Genomic DNA, 19,304 nt, shown 5'->3' with positions numbered 1-19,304 from the left:
TCTTTATAATTTTTAAAGGATTAAATCGAATTTTTATAATTTTAGGGGGGTCAAATATAATTTTACCTTTACTAATTTAAAATTTTAAAAAAATTTAAAGGGCCTAGATTACAATTTTTCATTTTAAGGGGGTCGGGCCCATGCCAACCCCCCCTAGAATCGTCTCTGATCTCTTATTAATTATTTAATGTCATTTTCGTATTTTTTTATGTCATTGACATTTAATTTTGATAACTTTTTTTACCTAGACGCTAAACTCTAAATTCTAAACTCTAAACTTATATACTAGACCTTAGACCTTAGACCTTAAGATCTTGAACGTTAGACCTTGGACTTTGAAACGATAAATCCTGAACCTTAGACCTTGAACCTTGAGTCATTCATGGTTCAAGGTTCAAATTAAAAAAATTTACCAAAATGATATATTAATAACATAAAAATATACTAAAATGATAATAAATAATTGATAAGTAATACAAAATGATGTAACTTCTCTTTTCCATACAATTTTTTTTTTAGGAAAGTAATTAGTGAGCTAAATTGGTTTTGGTTGAAAAAGTCAACAATTCCCCATATATGTGGATTAGTTTTGGCTTAGAAGCAGCCACTTTTTGAATGAAATTCATCTGCCCCTTCAATGATCTTATGACAGGTGTATTTAGTAAATATTCAATAAGCCCTCCACCTATGTTTTGCCCTGTACTTGAGGTTAATTAAAGCTATAGTCTAGAACCTTCTTCTTTGGGCACTCCAGCCGTCACAACCGCCATAGTTGACATGGTTTTGTGTTATGAAGTCGAGCAGTCACCGCTAAAGGTTTTGTTTGGATGGTTGAAGGTTTCTTATAGCAGTGTATAACTTTTTCCTTTACTTGAATTCTTTTATTTCCTAGGACAATTTGTGGGTGATTTTGACCCATTTTCTACCCTCCATGACTAGTTTTTGTTCCTTCACTTCACTCAAAATCTCTTCCGGCGATGGGCGTTTTCCGACTATTATATTATGTTACAATTATATATAACTAACTAATAAAAACAAAGACCAGCGATGGGCAATTTCAGCTTTTAACAAAATGGTTTTGGTTATGGTAAAAGAAAGATTGGTGACATTGGTGGAAGTGAAATCTATTTTAAGGACATGATATCCCATTGGTTATACATTCAAACAATTTCAGCTTTTTTTGAGAAATTTTAAAGCCTAACTTCGCTTGTTATGAAAAGAAAGAAAAAGAGAAGCTTTTTCCATCCCTTCGCTTTTTCCTTTTTCCTACGAAGTTTGAGATGCTTTCAAGAGGAAGTTTCAGATGCAATATAATCGCTGGAACTAAAAATAAATTTTATGGTAGATTACACCAATAGTTACTCAATTTTGAGGTAGCTAATAAAACAATTATCTAAGTTTCATTTCAGTCACTCAACTTTTAAAAAATAACAAAACAGTCACTAACGTTATAAAAAAATGACAAAACAGCCACTGATTAATAGTTTCCGTTAGCATCTTAATGGGACCGCTGATGTGGCAAGTTAACTACTAATGTGACCAGTTAACTTGCCGCGTTAGATGTCCATAGTAGAAACCCACCCAATTTAAGAAGAAATTGAAAAAAAAACCCCTTAATAACAGAAGAGAAGAAGAAGAGACTGTAAAAAAAAAAGTTTTCTTTGCCTATGTTGGCGGGGTCTGATTCTTTGCCATTGAAACACCATGTCTTTGCCCTTCTTCTTCTTCCTCTTCTTCTTCTTCTTGGCTCTTTTCCTCTGTCCTTTTATTTCTTCTTCTCATCTCGTTCACAGTGCTTGATCATTGTTTATCCATAAATAAAAAAGGAATTCAATCTATTTGTTATTTCCATAAAATTTTCTGAAAATGAATGTATATAACTAAAAAGAATACACAAAGGCACAAACCCATCAAGTATAAAGAATCTAAATTTTCAAATATTGAAGATTTTGTAGCTCAACCTCAATTAAACCCAATTTCATACCTCACCTTACTACATAATTTTCGTTTAAATTATTTATGAAAATAAATTATCAATCTATAATGTTAACTGCAGTTTTTAGTCATTGATTTGATAAAAGTAAAAACCCAGATTCCATATATAAAAAGTAAGAAAGAAGCAAGGTGGGTGAGTTTAGGGCTTTAGTTGGAATAAAAGAAAAGCTACTAGAGATATAAAAATAGAAAGAGGAGGAGTTTGGAGGAATCACTTGCAGAGATGCAATATGGGATTGATTTGAAAACTGGAGGCATCTCCATTTTTTCTCTTCTCCTTCTTCTTCTTTTTCTTCTCCTCTTCTTTTTCTTCTTTTTCTCCTCTTAAACCCTAAATTGGTACTGATAGAGCTGTTAAATTGGTGGTAACTGGCCAGCTAGAGGATTTCTTGACACCAAGCACGCCGTCATCTACCATGTCACTTTGCCGTGACGTCTGTGACAGAAAACGACAAAAAAGATTGTTTTGTCACTTTTCCAAAGTTGAGTGACTGAAATGAAACAAATGTAACTATTTTGTCAGCTACCCAAAGTTGAGTGACTGTTGGTGTAATTTACCCTAAATTTTATTTAATTTAAATTATGGTTTGGTGAGATGGCGATATTATTCTACACAATAACATCATCCTTGGGAACCACCAGACAAACATATATTGAATATTTTCAAAGCATTCAAAACATTTTCATCTTTTAAGTTTTCTTAATTGAGTCAAAATTTTCAACTTAATTAAAATTTTATTTTATTGTTCTAATTTGAGTTGAATAGTTTTTTAGTTATATTGAAAAAACTCGATTATGTTGAAATCTTGTTGGCGATATAATTAAATTTTAAGTTAAAAGAACATAAATATCATGTATATTTGAAATGTTTTTTTAAAACAAAATAATATAAAAAAACATAATTAGTATAATAAGCTTGATTTGATAAATTACTTGTTTAGGGCCTCAAATTTATCATTTTAGAATTTTAAAAAATATAATTTAGCATTATATATTTATATATATTTAGTGATTTTAAATAATTTTAATTTTTGAACATATTTATAAAATTTTGGAAAAAAATATTTTGTAATTTTTCAGACCAATTTGCACATTTTTAAATTTTCAAGGACTCAAGGGTATTTACATTAATTTGTTATTTGATTTATTTAAATTATTCGAGTTGTAAAATTCAACTAGACTTCAACTTGAATAATCAAATTACTTATTCAAGTTTATTCGAAAAGTAAAATAACTCAATCCAATTAACTCAAATTCAAAAAGAATAGTTCTTTTTTTTAAAATCAAATCAAAAATTTTGTTCATCCCTACTTAAAGTTCAATTTTATTTAATACTTAATTTTTTTAAAAAAGTGTTGAATTAAGATGAATAAATAAGTAATTACTTATTAAATCTAGAATATGCTAAAATTGTTGAGTTAATTTTATTTAAAAAGATTACATTTGACAAGAAATATATATATATATATATATATATATATATATATATATATATTTACAACTCACTAAAGCTCAAATAAATATGTTCATGGATGGGCTACCTGCCCAAACCCAAAGACTTGTTTGAAAAATGAAAGTGTTTAAACAAAATACGAGGCCAGAAGCTTAGATAAAACTTAAGACCTGTTTTCTATATAGGACGGGTCTTGGGTAAGATATTTTTTGCTCGAGACCAGCCCGACCCGAATATTATGTTATAAAATAATATTATATTAATTATATATGTTAAATAAGAATTATATATATTTATATTTATATTAAATCACTAATCCAATAACAATTAAATCCATTTCTTAAGACTTAAAAAAATTACCCAACTAAATAACTCAACCCAAAATATAAAATTTTAAAATTTATATTTAATACAATAAAATATTTATTATATTTATTTGTGTTTTAATATGATAAAATATTTATTATATTTATGGTAGTGTTTTTAATATAAATATTTTAATATATTTTAATGTGTTAGAAAATTTTTATTTTAGTGTTTTTAGTGCATTTAGAATATTATTTTTAAAAATAATTTTAAACAAAAATTAATCTAAAAATTCAAATTAGATTGAACTGAAATAAAAAAATAAACTCATTTTTCAGATCAAATTAAATCCAAACTTAAAAAATTAATCTAAATATTTTACTTAGATCTAATCTGAACCCAATCAGATCTAGTTGGTATCGCTATCGCACATAACATTAGTAGGCAATTTTTACTATTCCATCTCAGGATGTGAGCCAATGGGCAAACAATGGGTTCATCATTTCCATTTTGTTACAAGAAAAAGGAAATATTAAAATGATTGTTTTTTTAACTTATTTCTAAAACTATTAAAATTATATAAAATATTATATTAATAAGATAATTTTTATAAAAATAAATCATTCTCAAATTTTAAAATTTATTATTAAACCATTTATTATCCTAATAAAACATTTTTATAATATTAATTCAATAAATATTATATTTAATATTTTAATTTTCGACATGGGCTCCAGGTTGATGGAGGTTGAGGGCAACTCGAGCGTGGTCATTTTGAAATTCCAGTTTTCCAGGGATGATCGATCGAAAGTTAGTCCATGTGTTTGGAATCAAAGCAAATTGCTCTGGCTTTTGAGAAGTGCATTTTTCAACATATCAAACGTGAAGGTAATTAGGTTGCTCACCTGTTCGTGAGAGAAGGTTTTCGTCGTCGATGTGCTACTTGGTGGGTCGAGGATGGTCCGTTGGCTATTCTGGACATCGTGGAAAGTGAAAGGGGGTAGTTGAGGTGTTCACCCCTGGCTTTTGGCTCGGTGTGGGGTTTCTAGGGTGTGGGTGACTTGTGTCGGGATAGATGGCGTAGGGGGTGGTTTGGATTGGGTTTTTTCGGTTGTGGTGCTTGTTTCAGACCTCGGTTTGTTGGTGTGCTTCTTCTCATCAGTTGGTACGGAACGGACGGCGGGTTGTTGGAGACTGTTGTAGATGCCAAATTTTTTTTTCTCTTTACTGGCATCGGATGGTTGCTTTGTGAGCTTTTCTTCTTCTTGCATGTTCGGTTTTGGCCGGGGATGGCTCTTCGTTTGTGGTTGGGTTTTTGTTTTATGTCTTATCGATTTTTCATTTAGGGTTTGTTTGTCTTTTTTTGCTATTTTTTTTTATTTTAGTTATTGTATGCTATGTTTCTTTCAACTAATTTACCTATAAAGGCCCATTTCCAAGTATATTTACGAAAATGGCCAATTTTTGCATTATTCACTGAAAAGGGTCGATTTTGGCAAAACGCATCCACGTAGGAGTGTTTTAGGGTGAAATTTTAACAAAACACGCTTTTGGGGGAGTGATTTTTCCATGTCAGCACAAAAGACGCTGACGTGGACGCGCTTTGCTGACGTGGCAAAATCGCTCCCCCAAGGGCGCGTTTTGCTCCGTGTTTTTTCTATGTTAGGGATTTTTGCATGTTTAGTCCCTAGGTTTTTTGGTTTAGGGTTTTTAGGGTTAGGGTTTTGTTCAAATAATTTAGGGTTCTGGGTTTTAGAAATTTAAAAAAATAAATTAGGATTTAGTGTTCTTTTTTAAAAATTAATTAAATTAGGGTTTAGGGGTTTAAAATAAATTAATTAAATAAGGGTTTAGTGTTTTTAAGAAAATTAATTAAATTAAGGTTTAGTTTTTTTAAAATAATATTGTGTTTAGGTTTAGGGTTTAGGAAAAATTATATTGACAATAAGGATTTTTTTCTACAGTAGTTCCTAAAAAATAATTTTGAGAATACGGTTCTGAACAAATAGTGTAAAAAACGCTTCAAGCAAGATACATTGTCAGCAAAATTACTAAAAAAAGCACCCACGTGGACGCTCTTTTTCTACAGTAGTTCCTGAAAAATAATTTTGAGAATACGGTTTTGAACAAATAGTGTCAAAAATGCTTCAAGTAGGATGCACTGTTAGCAAAATTACTGGAAAAAGCTCCCACGTGGACGCTCTTTTTCTACAACAGTTCCTGAAAAAATTATTTTGAGAAGACGGTTCTGAACAAATAGTGTCAAAAATGCTTGTTCCGGTATCACTTGTTCTGTTTAAGTTGTTACCGAATAGAGAATTATGTCGCAAACCAAAAGGTCGACCTTTTTCGAGTAGAATACGAAATAATATGGATATTCGGGAAAGAGCGAACCAACAGAAGTTGTACGGATGGTGTAGGAACCCAGGTTATACAATTCAATCATGTCCAAACTGAAATAGTTGATAATTGCTGTAATGAAATTATGTTGCATTATTTCTATTGCCTTATTCAAAAGAACTTATATTTTATTAAAAATATAAAAATAATTTACTATTAAAATATTAAAAAACTTTTATTTTATTAAATGAAACAATATAAAAACAGTCTGTACAATTATATTTAAAAAAATCAATGTATGTACCGGTCAAAATTAGTGCCACATGGGGGTGGTCGATGATTATGCGCTTGATTCCTCCTTGGTTCAACTTCCGACGGGGGTTCTGGTTGCTCCGACGGGGGTTGTAGTTGCTCTGGTTGTGGGTGTTGGGAGAATGACCCACATTGATAGAATAAAGAATGTGGAGGTGTTTGCATCACCCACGATGGAAGTGTTTGAATCCCTCCAGCGACGATGGCCTATATATCATTGGTTGAGTCGGAGTCATCGGGAAAGGAGATGCACCGGGCCATGCATTTTAACCTGGCATAGGACTGGGAAAAAGAAATATATAAGGGTTAGGATACATATAAGGGATAGGATACGCACCTGGCATAATCTGAAGGGGCTGTGGTGTGGGTGTAGTCAGTTGAGACGTTGGGCCCGGTAATTGTGTGGGCGCTGTTGATGGGCTCGTGCCGTCACCCCTTCTTCTTGAATTTAAAGGGCCTTGTCGTTCCCTTTCGACACAGATTTGCCAACGCCTCTACTCTTCCAATCGTAAATATGGCTTGCCATGGATCCAAAGCCATGGCATGTAATCCGACGCGCACGCTAACTCTGGAACGCTGATAGGTTTGCGAGTAGGTATATGATCATACCAATTTTCCCAAAATTTGATATATTCTGAGAAGAATACCGTCCAATTCGTATTCATTTATCGTAAGTCGATTTTGTGCTCTTTATCGAGCATCTTAGGTGCCTCGGGAATCAGTTATTGAAATCTAAATTGCCGTAACACTCTATCCGTTTCGGACCTTAACATGCCAAATGTTCAGATTTTGAAAGAATTCATTCGGAATTACTGCCCGAATTGCCGGATCCTCTTATGGTGTCCATTAAAACTATATGAACGTGATAAAAATTTTAGTTATATACATAATACTAAATACTAAATATGAAACGACTATTTTATGTATATATATTTTATTTAATACTTACTTGCGCTTTCGACTGTTGGTTTAATAGAAGTTGTATATCTTCAAGAGCGATAGGTATTCCAACATAACTCACCGGATGATTTCACCTAATTAATTAATTTTTTAGCATACAATTTTATTTTAAATCTATGTAATAATTGTAAAATCAAATAAAAATTTTACCTCGTTATGAGTGGAAATGTATATGGGTGGTTCACTCGAGGACGTAAAAATGGAAAGTGAAACCGAGCCCATGATTGTAGTAGTGATAGGAAACCTCCGATCTTGGCTTTATTTGGTGGCGTCGCCCTGCACATTTCTCAGTACAATGTTGCCAACATGGAAAACCCCCAACTAAATTCGCCAGTTGCTCTAAAATCAACTAGTTTCAGCAGCCACCTTAAATGTACGAGGTTTCATGACAAGTCTGACATCAAATAACCTCCGATCATCTCAAGGATGTATACCCGAGCATATCGTATTCTTTTTACTTCAGTCGAATCATTCCCCGACTCCGAGAATGTGTCTCGTAACTAGCCCATCTCGATCCGACCTCCATAAATATTATCCGGAATCGCACCCAAAAGACCGTACCATATGACTCCCCAATCAGCAGATTGAACGGGCCCGATGAGTGCGGACCCATCCACCGATAATCCTAATTATAACTGCACGTCCTCCAAAGTGATAGTACATTATTCGCATGGAAGATGAAATGTGTGTGTCTCGAGTCTCCACCTCTTTATTAATGCGCTGATGAGTTTCGGGTCCAACTTGCACCCCCGGTCTATAGTGGCCACGTGCCAAAAACCCGCTTCCCTCAAGTAATTTTCTATCAACAGTGATAGAGGACCAGACATATTATGAATATAACATTGTAACACTCAATCTACAGACTGTTATAAAAAATTATAAAATACAAATTAATTGAAATTACATAAATGAAAAAATATTAAATAATATTCAAAAATTAAAATTAACCCTTACCATTTTCATTTGTTCGACTGAGATATGTTTATGATCGAGACGAATTAATTCCTCGGTAATTGCTAACACAACCAAATATTTTTAAATTATAAAAAATAATACTAATTTAGAAAAAATTAAAAGGAAATAATTAATTAAAGAGAGCTTTGAGAAATTTAAGGAGAAATTTGAAAGTTTTTTGCCAAAATTTGAAAAAATATTGTGTGAAATAATAGGAGGGGGTTTTATACTCTCTCTTTTTTTACCGTTGGACCCCCAACGGTCAAAAAATAAAATAGCCGTTGGGGAAAAAAACACGGAGCAAAACGCGCCCCTAGGGGAGCGATTTTGCCACGTCAGCAAAGCGCGTCCACATCAGCGCGTTTTGTGCTGACATGGCAAAATTGTTCCCCTAGGGGCACGTTTTGCTAAAATTTGACCCTAAAACGCTTCTATATGGACGCATTTTGCCAAAATCGGCCCTTTTCGGTAAATAATGCAAAAATTAGCCCATTTCTGTAAATATACTTGAAAATGGGCCTTTATAAGTAAATTAGTCGTTTCTTTCTAATAAAATCCAGCCTTTCACTAAAAAAAATATTTTAATTTTATATTTGTGAAACAATATCATCGTGTTTTCTTTGAAGCATAAGGAAAAGGAAACTGCTGTTTAAGAATAAAAAAATGTTGTAGATTCTTCTTTTAATTAAACTTAAAAATTCAATCCTCTGTTCTCTTCCCTTTCACATCTCCTATAAACGAAGTTCAAGTTTTTCAAGTGTTAGATCTTTGAATAAAAAATAAATATAATTTGATAGGTAAGATGTGATTATTAGAAATTGAGATATTTCAAACGTATTAAGTTTCACATTCTTTAAGAAAGTTTTGAGATTCTTGTTTATAAGCTATTACACCTTAATAGATTAATAAAAATTAAATTAAGAGGATGAATTCATGCATTGAGTCCAAAAGATTAATGTAATGTATGGTTGTTGAATATTGGAGATAACTTCTCTCTTAACAATGGTGATTCTCTGATTTGAGTTTACCAAATGAAGTATGCCATCATATAAAAAGGATCATTTGAGTCACACTCTTTCTTTTGTTGGTTATGCTTTAATTTAATCTAATGCAGGACTCAGGTACAATTGTGGTAAGTGGATCACCATTGTGTTAGACACCCAAGAATTTATGGCACCCACAAAAAGCGAAAGTAGCAGTATATATGGGGAAAGAGAAGAGGGGCACTATAACATCCAAATCTTCCACCAGTCATGGTCTAAGATAGAACCTGCAAGTTCCACTGAAAAGTGCCCAACTATCTCAGACACAGGTAACGATGCTATCATGAATGTAAAAAACACCTTAGGATGATGACACAGTCTAAAAGCCTAACCAACTGAAAAGATCTTTTGATAGGCCCCCATCGGCTACTCGAGTAACCATAAGCTCTCTCACTCCATAGAAAACAACAGCATTCTGATCCACTTCTTCGTCTTCAAATCCCCTAGTGCACTCGAGACAACTTTGGGAATCTAAGAAGCCAAAAGGACTACGTGCTCGGCTTTTAATGAACCTTCAAGTCGTCAATATAGAAAAGGAAAGCAGGACCATGAAAGCAAGCATGAAAATGAAGAAACCTTGGATCATCAAGTTGATGATGGTGAGCTAAATGATTCCCAAATACCAAAAGCTGAAGCAAGTGAACATACGGATGTTGTAGATGCCTACTCAAGTAAAAAATGTTGAACAAGGAAAAGATACCCATATTTCAATAGTTTGACAAGACCATAATGTGCCTCAAATTGAAGAAATAGAAGATAAGGTTCCATGAGGCACTAAAACAGAAACTGAAGACAAAGGTGAAGATAATGCAACAGATCATGAGATGGCTCATACTAAAGAAATTAGAGAAGAAAAGCAGGTTGAGAGCACAAGCAAGTAGGAGAAGGCTTGAATCAAGTGGAAGAATCAGAGGCAGAAGCTGCAAATATTGGGCAACTAGATGTTGGCCAAAATATATTAACGAACAAAATATTTAAATATAAATAAAAAATTATTTATATATAAAAATAAATATAAATAAATAATTTATATTGAAATTGTCAAATATGTAAATAAATAAAATCGTAACAAAAACTTGAAATAAAAAATAAGAATAAAGATTTACTAAATGTTGAAGCCTGTTTAACACAACTTTCTTAAGATAGATTCGTCTGCTCCTACGATATTTGGAGAAACGTTGGTCAAATATCTTCCAGGATACAACAACACAATTATCAAAGCAATAACACCTCTGCAGCGATCAACGAACGAACATTGCCTATTTTCTATCACTGGAACATTGGAAAATATGAAAAGGAAACGAAGAGTTTTGAGAGCAAAAGAAATTCGGTGTGAGAGGATATCAGTGTGTGTAAAATTCTTTAGAATCCGTAGCCTTTTATAGGCATTGAGAATGTTGGAAATTTGGAAAACTTCCAAAAAAAATTGCCATTAAAGAGCCAATAAATCAATTTGATTAAAAATTAAATCCAATTTATTGGAATCAAATAAATAACATAAATATCCTTATATAAACAAATTATGTCTAAATAGAAATTCGAATTAAAAGTTTTTTATTTCTAAAATTCTAATAAATATTAGATATTAGTTAGATATTAGAATTCCTTTTATTTAGAAAATCCGAAATGAAGTGAAAACGAAAAAGTATTACTTGTTTTGGATTTGTATAGTATTATACTATATATAGTATAAATATATATTTATACTAGTACTATACAAATTAGTACTATATCGAAATGAAATCGAAATAAGTGGAATGTAAATAAAATAGGATTAATTCCAATCAATAAATCTTAAAACGCAACATGGAAACACAAACAAACAAACGAAACTAGACGATTCGATCAAACTGAATTGTTGTTTTGACTAAACAAACGATTATGGATGACTTGACAATGAATTCGTGTCAAGCGACTAATCCGATCTATTTTTCACATTCATAGGAGTTCGTCTATGTTTCTGCTTTACGAATATGATATTTTCTGGGCATTTCTAATAATATCAAGTGCTATTCCTATTTTGGCATTTCTAATTTCTGGAAGGAAAAATAATTTCGTGTTGGGCTAAAATATCTGCAAACCCACTTCACTCTCACATAGGTGACTTATGTTGTTCGGCTCATCGAAACACACAATGGTCATTAAAAGCATTGCTTAACCTCTCTCATTTTTAGTCACTGTTTACATCATAGGAACGGACTTGGGATAAGCACCCCTACAGTGACCTCAAAAGGTTTATGCAATTAGGTTGTCCCTTTGAACCTAGATCTTGGGATCTCCAGTCAACTAGGTAGGGTTTTCCTTGTAACACCCTTAACCCGTATCCGACGCTGGAACAGGGTTATGGAGCATTACCAGACTTATAAATCAAACAATCATACATTTCATATTCATTTCTCAGTAAACAAAACCATTCAAAAGTATTCATATAGTCACTAATACGAGCACTCGAGGCCCAAAATAAACATTAAAAATGGTTCGGGACTAAACCAAGTACTCAAGGAATTTTTAGGAAAAACATGAAAAATTTTCAAAGTGCAGGGGACACACACCCGTGTGGCCAGGCTGTGTGTCTCACACGGCCAAGAGACACTCCCGTGTCTCAAGCCATGTGGACATTCGAAATGGGGCTACACACCCGTGTCCTTGATCGTGTCCTAGCCTGTGTCCAAACTAGTGAGCATACTGACTTGGGTCACACGGTCAGACCACACGTCTGTGTGTCAAGCCGTGTACCCTTCGAAATGGCCTCACACGCCCGTGTGTCAGGTCGCGTGCTAGGCCGTGTGAAAACTGGAGGGTATACTGACTTGTGCCATACGGCCAAGCCATAAGCCCGTGTGCTAGGCCGTGTGAAGCTACTGACTTTATTTCTAAGAAAGTTACAGGGGACACACGGCCGTGTCACCTAGCTGTGTGTGACACATGGTTGAGACACACGTCCGTGTCTCTGCCCGTGTGGACAAAATTAGGTCATTTTCTAAGCCATATTTTTCACCCAAATTGGTATTAACCTACACACATCAATATGCATATAACAATGGCCTAAATAAGCATTCAAAACTAACCAATGTCAATTTTATAACATGTAATAATATCACATACCATCATGATACATATAGGCTCCTCAAATGACCACTCATAATCATGCAAACTATGTCTCTAAATATACCTAATTGGTCAAAACACATATATGCAATCTTTGTGCCTAAAACTTAATATGTATGCCACTTATAAACCTTAACCATTTGGTACCCAAAATACCAATTCACAACCAAGTCATTTACATAGCAACCATACATCATATACTATAATGTTATTTACATATTTACAATTCAAAAGATATGTCCACAAAACAAACCAAATCAAATGACTAAAACACAACTAGACATATAGGCTTCCATTAGCCAAAAAGACCTATACATGCCATTTAACCCAAAATATAAAGTCAAAAGTACCAAAATAACGTTTGATAGCGTGATGCGATCTTCGACAACTTCCAATCTGCACGAGCTTCCGAAACACTATAAAATACGGAAAAATAAATAGAGTAAGCAATTAAGTTTAATAAGTTCGTATAACACAGAATTAAACTTACCATTTAACCCCCAAATTTAGGTAAGTAACCCAAATCATAACACAATTCAATTTGGCCAAAACCTATCACATAACCATTTACCAAGTTAGCCATGTATTCATATAAAAACCGAGAATCATGTATGAATTCAACAAGTATTAAATTTCATGTACATGTATGTAACATCTATACCGTGTATCCATATATCATACATAGATCATTTCCATGTAAATATCTGTACTAGTTCGTATTGAACTTATATAATCTTGTAATAACACTATGCCCGTTAAACTACTTAGAATATCGTTCGATACGAGGGTGGTACACACGAGGTGTACTGAACTGTAATCCGTCAATTCTTGTATAGGTATGCTCATACGAGCGATAAACGGTAAGCTCCTCTGAGCTGAGTATCGTAAGCTCATAAGAGCTAGAATCGATAACCTGAATGAATGTCATTTATATCCTACGAATTTCTAAGGTTAAAACGAGGCTCGATATTCTTCGTATATTGTCGGTTATGCGCTCGATAATTATACATAATAATTAAACCATTCACATACATATATTTCAATTAAAACATATAAATATGCAATTTAATTACACGAACTTACCGTAAACTTGTACGACAAAAATACGATCGTTTAGTCCATGACTTTATCCTTTCCCCGATTTAATTCTGAATGTTGCTTTTCTTGATATATATAATCAAATTTAACTAATTTAAGCATCATTATATTCAAATTAACCAAAATTCATGTTATGGTAAAATTACCATTTTACCCCTATACTTTTCAATTCTTTACAATTTAGTCCCTAGGCTCATAAAATTAAATTCATACAATTTCATCCACACCTAAGCCTAGCAAAATTTTATATGTGCTTATAGCAGCCCATATATTCCAAAAATTCACACATTTACCACACAATTTTTATATTTCACAAATTAACCCCTAATTGATAATTTCAACAGAACTCACTTAACAAAAGTTGTTTATTTAACAACCAAGATTCATTTTCTCCCATTAAACTTCAAAACCTTAACAAATTCATCAATTTCAAAACTCAAACTATTCAATATGTTTGCAAATTAGCCCCCTAGTTAGCTAGGTCAAGCTACAACGATTTTAAAATATAAAAATAAACAAAAACGAGACAAAGGATCACTTACATGCAACAGATTTTGTGGCTGAAAAATTTAAGCCCTCAAATGGCCATTCTTTGCTGTAAATTTTGGTGCATGCAAGAATGAAAGAGATGACAATTTGTGTTTTATTTTATTTTTTATCTTTAATTACCTAATTACATTTTTACCCTTACCTAACTTTAAATTTTACTCAATTACCAAGCCATGCACATCCACTAACTCATTTAATGGTCTAATTACCATATAAGGACTTCCACTTTAAGTTTCTATAGCTATTTAACACCTTTAGCTAATAGAATGCAACTTTCGCACTTTACGCGATTGAGTCCTTTCTCACAAATTGAGCATACAAACGGTAAAATTTCTTAACGAAACTTTTATACCATAATTCTATCATGCTGTAGATCACAAAAAAATATTAAAATAAATTTTTTGACTTCATATTTGTGGTCATGAAACCACTATTCCGATTTCACTAAAAACAGGCTATTACATTCCTTCACCTTTTATTTTCATGGGCTTTAGTATAATTCATTTCGATGTTTTATCAATATGGTCTCGTTTTAAGCCTTTAGTTAGCGGATCCGTAATGTTATCTTTGGATTTTACAAAATCAATAGAGATAACTCTGTTTGAGATTAGTTATTTAATGGTATTGTGTCGACAACGCATATGTCTTAACTTATCATTATACGTTACGTTAGCAAGACACCCCCATACTTTCAAGTGGTTGTAGGATGATTTTTTGCCTTTCCTTAAATCATATGGTGTATTGTCTCTTTTTCTTGTGGGGCACCTTATTTAAAAGACAATTAACTCATAGAAACACTCCCCCTACATTTCTCGTGAAAACCCAGAGCTTTTTAGCAGTGTGTTCATCTTTTCCTTTAGAGTCTGATTTTTCTGCTCGGCTACTTTATTTGAGGAAAGTATGGTGGTGTTACTTCATGAATAACGTCATGTTGTGTACAGTATTCAAATGATTTAACATATCCACCACCATGATCAATTAATCTCTATAGCTTCGTATTTGCAAATATACGTAGCAATGAATGTAATAAAAATATTTATTCCTTCCTCTTGTTTGAACAAGCTTTACAAGCATTGCTATGTATTAGATCAAGTGGTTTTTGACCTTGCGTCAATACATGTTTCACATTTATAATTATAATTATTTTGAAATAAAGAAATGTGCTCTAAGCTAATTAATGTACATAAAATATCATAATTAACATGTCCGAGCCTACTATGCCATAAATTAAATGACTTAAGCATATAAACAGAAAAAGAAACAACATTTTTATTCATAATTTTGCTTAAATAGATATTGCATTTAGTTTAATACATATCCCTTTCCCACAAATATTCCCCTTTTAGAAAGAAAATTCTTTCATAGTTCTTGTATATGTTAGGCCCATAAGTCCATGTCCGACACTTTCTTGGAAATTTCTTCCACAGCATTAGCTCTAACTTTCTTTGGGATCTTACAGTCAGATGACTTGTGCCCCATCTTGTTGCAATTGAAGCATTTTCCTTGAAATTTTTTCTTCTTGGAAACACCACATTTTGGTCCCACTTTAGACCCATTCTGGGATTTTTTTCCCTTCTTGAAGTCTTTCTTGACTTCTACGACGTTTGTCGTAGCAACATTGTCATTTGCTGCTTTGTTGAGCCTTTTTTCCGTACCTCTATTGTCTTCTTCAATTCGAAATCTGACAATTAAATCTTCCACTGAAATTTCATTTCTTTTGTGCTTTAAGTAATTTTTGAAGTCATTCTAAGCAGGAGGCAGCTTCTCAATGATGACTGTCACTAATTATTTATGGTCCAACGATGTCCATAATTCCTTAATTATGGTCCAACGATGTCCATAATTCCTTCATTATTTTCTTAACATTATACACTTCGTACAGTGCATCTGACAATCCATTTGTAGTTTTGGCATAGGAAATCAGATTAATGTTTCCAAACTTCAACAGCAGTGAAAGTGGCAACTTCATCTATCTCGCTTTTTAACAATAGGAGGGTTATCTTTCAAAAATTTGGCCAAGTTCAAAATGGTCAAATAAAACAACATTTTCTGTTGCCAAGTCTTGAAATTTTGTCTTGAGAATTTTGCAGGTTTCTCGTTGTGGCTTACAGCAACTGCCACTGGCAACACTGAGTTTTGGATCAAAGATTGCGTTTGAACCAAAGCTTCAGATTGCGAATTTTTCTGTTAAGAAACAAACTAGAATTAGGAAACTTATCAACTTTTGTTAGACGACAAGAATCTAATAAAACCTGAAACAAAAGTTTATATGGTTTAATAAAAAATACAATAATATAATGCACCAGGTAGGTAACCCTAAAAGAGAGGCAGTGCACTCGGCACGCTTAAATACCAAGTCTTTCAAAGAACCAATCCTAGACATGCATTCTCATATTGTCTTTTTAATTCACCGTTGATAAATTTCTTTTTAATTCACAATTTAAAGCAACAATTAATGTCACCATAAATAGAAAATTTTCTCTTTGATTTGTTAAACGCGTAATTAGAATTCAAACAAAATCAAAAATTTTTTATTAAACGACGTGATTAAATCTCAAACAAAATTAAATAATTAAATCAAAATAAAATATGTTAAACAACGGAATAAATCCGAAATAGATTTTATTTCATTTAATTCTAATTTGGAAAAAATAAAATAAAATAAAATCTTGTTAAACGATGGGAATAAATCTCAAAAGATTTTATTTAATTTCATTCTAATTTGGAAACAAAATAAAATCAAATAAAATCTTGTTAAACGACGGAATAAATCTCAAACATATTTTTTAATTTAATTCTAATTTAGAAACAAAATAAAATCAAATAAAATTTTGTTAAACAATGTAATAAATCCCAAACAGATTTTATTTCATTCTAATTCTAATTTGGAGACAAAATAAAATAAAATATAATCTTATTAAACGATGGGATTAAATCCTAAAAAATTGTATTTAATTTTAATTTCTCGCTTTTGGAAACATAATCAAAATGTAATAAATCAGTTGAATGGCGGGAATAAATCTTGAAACATATTTTATTTTAATTTTAATACTCGTTTTGGAAATAAAATCAAAAGTGGAATAAAACCTGTTAAACAGCGAGAATAAATCCCGAAACGGATCTTATTTAACTTTAATTTCCTGTTTGGAAATAAAATAACAAAATGAAATAAAAACCGTGTGGGAATAAATCCCGAAACGAATTTTATTTACTTTTAATTTGGAAACAAAATCGAATAAAATCTATTAAACGACGAGAATAAATCCTGAAACAGATTTTATTTAGTTTTTAAAAAATTCATTTGGAAATAAACAAAATAGAGAATAAAATATGTTGAACAGTGAAAAAATTCAAATGATTTTATTTAATTTTAAATTTTTTTTCTTTTCACCTTGGTGTCTCATTCGTCTCGGATTAGAGAATCACAAAAAATAATACAAAGTCTATCTTAAGATTGTTGGACAAAACACTTTAGCGAACAAAATATTTAAATATAAATAAACAATTATTTATATATAAAATATAAATAAATAATTTATATTGAGATTGTCAAATACGTAAATCAATAAAATCCTAACAACTTGAAATCGAGAATAAGAATAGAGATTTACTAAACGTTGAGGCCTGTTTAACACAGTTTCCTTAAAACAGATTCAGCTGCTCCTACGATACTTGGAGAAATGTTGGTCGAATGTCTCCCAAGATACAACAACACAATAATCAAAGCAGTAGCACCTCTACAACGATCAACGAACGAATGTTGCCTATTTTCTATCACCGGAAAATTGGAAAATATGGAGAGGAAAATAATAGTTTTGAGAACAAAAGAAATTCTGTGTGAGAGGATATCAATTTGTGTAAAATTCTTCAAAATTCATATCCTTTTGTAGACATTGAGAATGTTGGAATTTTGGAAAATTTCCAAAAAATCTAACATTAAGGAGCTAATAAATCAATTTGATTAAAAATTAAATCAATTTGATTGAAAATTAAATCAATTTGATTGGAATCAAATAAATAAGATAAATGTCCTTATATAAACAGATTATGCCTGCTGACAGTGCGTGTTGGGCTAAAATATCCACAGGCTCACTCTGGGCCCGATCGATGCAAAAATTTCGCGTCACTCACGTCGTACAAGTGCGCCCCAACCTCGTCGGGATTGGACCTGCACCCCCTGCATGCAAGGTAGGGTTCTAAACTTAGTCATTCAATCACCTTTCAAGAGGATCTAAGCCTTTACTTTTCCTCAACAAATATTTTCAAGTAGCTTACTTTGAGTATCAATTTCTCATTCATCACTCAACTATTTTGAGCATATGATATACCGTTGTAAAGGTCTCATGAAGTAGAATATGAAACCATAATTTTATGATTCAAAGCTCCACCTTTACCTATTGAGAATATGCCTCAAAATTCCCATAAAATGCAATATTTTCCAGCAGTAGAAGCAGGGAGTAAGGTCCATGTTTGATACTCATGTTTGTAACATAAATATAGGGATACGATCTTTAAACATCCTCCAAATACATCTAAAAACTTACAAAATCTAACCATACTACTATCAGATACATATCCATAAGCAACACTCACATCTGAGTCCTAATGATAAAACAATAAGCCACTTGAATAGGAGGAGGTTGGAGGATTGTAGTTAAAGAAACTTCCAATTTTCTAAACAAAATAATAGTGTAGCAAGAATTTGAAGGAAACCCAAGGATTTTGAACAATTATCATGGAATTTAATTGCTGCACCATCATAGTATTGTACAATGCATCATACACTAACTGTAGAGCAACACAAAGTAGCATTATCATAACAATATAATGATCCCTCAACTCCATATATATACACACACACACCAGAACTGTAAGTTTACAAAGCAAGGAAACTGATGGAATTCTTATGAAAACAAGCTCTTGAATTCCATTACAATAATAATTATTAAAATACATTATTCTAGTTTTTACAACAAATCCTGCATTTAACAAATAGATGCAAGATGGGAAAGAAAAAACAATCAAAGCTCTAGAAATACCGTAAATTCAAACAATTTAGCAGTATAAATACGGTACAGAAAAACTCTCCAAAAATCAAAACCATAAATAATAATAATATAAAGCTAATCTTGTTCTTGAGAAATCTTACAGAGCAAGCTGGTTTCAGCGTTGGAGGTAAGTCTGTG

At 32.2% G+C, this 19,304-nt stretch overlaps 1 long non-coding RNA gene across 1 annotated transcript; it reads right to left on the bottom strand.

Moving 5' to 3' along the window:
• Nucleotides 1-1,366: 1,366 nt before the first annotated feature.
• LOC128041950 (uncharacterized) lies at nucleotides 1,367-5,238 on the bottom strand. Its single transcript, XR_008197127.1, has 2 exons — nucleotides 4,660-5,238; nucleotides 1,367-2,431 (listed from the first exon to the last, which is right to left on the bottom strand). It is a non-coding gene; the product is annotated as an uncharacterized LOC128041950 (long non-coding RNA).
• Between the last annotated feature and the right edge of the window lie 14,066 nt (nucleotides 5,239-19,304).

The sequence above is a fragment of the Gossypium raimondii genome, chromosome 6, assembly GCF_025698545.1.
Source record: "Gossypium raimondii isolate GPD5lz chromosome 6, ASM2569854v1, whole genome shotgun sequence".
NCBI lineage: Eukaryota > Viridiplantae > Streptophyta > Magnoliopsida > Malvales > Malvaceae > Gossypium > Gossypium raimondii.
The sequence above is the reverse complement of the archived record's forward strand: the minus strand, read 5'-3'. Positions and strand labels throughout refer to the sequence as shown.